The sequence below is a fragment of the Plasmopara halstedii genome (assembly GCF_900000015.1).
Source record: "Plasmopara halstedii genome assembly, contig: Scaffold_816, whole genome shotgun sequence".
NCBI classification, from domain to species: domain Eukaryota; phylum Oomycota; class Peronosporomycetes; order Peronosporales; family Peronosporaceae; genus Plasmopara; species Plasmopara halstedii.
Window position 1 is genome coordinate 1,809,128 of NW_020187732.1, and position 1,120 is coordinate 1,810,247.

The window sequence follows — 1,120 nt, forward strand, 5'->3', positions numbered from 1 at the left end:
TCCTGCCGAAAGATTCGGCGGACAACACGGGTGTCGTGGTATTCGTCGACCCGTTGAGCAAGATGGCTCATTTGACGGCCGTACCAGAAACCATCGACGGGGTTGGTACAGCAACGCTATTCGTGAATCGTGATTTCCGACAAAACCGACTCCCAGAGTCGGTTGTCTCTGATAGAGACCCCCGTCTCACGGGAAAATTTTGGTCGATTATCTTCAAGGTGCTAGGCACAAAGTTGGATATGGCGATAGCGGATCATCCGCAGACTGATGACCATACCGAAACGGGTAAATCGCGTCATTGAAGACGTTTTTCGCAGCGTCTGCGCTGAGAGGCCGAGGCGCTGGAGCGCCATGTTGCCACTCGTAGAATTTGTGCTGAACAATGTAGTGCATTTGTCTACCGGTTACACGCCGTTCTACGTGAACGGGCTGGTTTACCCTCGCGTCCCACTGACACCGTCATCACATGGCTCAGAGCTTGGTGTGAGAGGAATAGCCGAACGGCTAGCTGATGTCAGCCTCCTCACCATCCGCAAAGAAGCCGATGACTTCGTGTCTACCAGACTGAGTGTCCTACGACACGTTCGCGATGTGATGGCTGAAAGCTAAGAAATGCGAAAGAACATGCAGTGGAAAAGGAAGAGGCAATGTGGAAAGCTTCAAGATCGGAGATCTGGTTTTATTTTACTCTAAAAACCTACCTACACATGCAACCTCTGCTATCTTCCGAACGAAGCTTCGTCCACGGTTTATCGGACCGTTTAAGGTTGTAGCCAAACAGGACCTGGCGTACACGCTGAACCTTTTGAAACGGATGCGCACCCAGCCGATGTTTTACGTGGGCTTGCTTAAGCCTTACCGGGATCCGGCGCAAGTGAACGCGGAAGCGATGGCGCCGGAGCGGATCCCACGGGCCCTCGGCCACCCACAAGCTGAACCGGCCACTAATTCTGAGCACGGAATGCAACAACCTCCATTTCCAATGGCGCCAAGCGCTTCACCGTCACACGAAGCGACGCATTTGCCTGCTTCACGTCTACGAGTCGCTGCGACAGAGCGCGATAGTCCTCAAGGTGAGGCAGCCGGCGCACGACGTGCTTCAAATCGTCAAGAGCGTCCG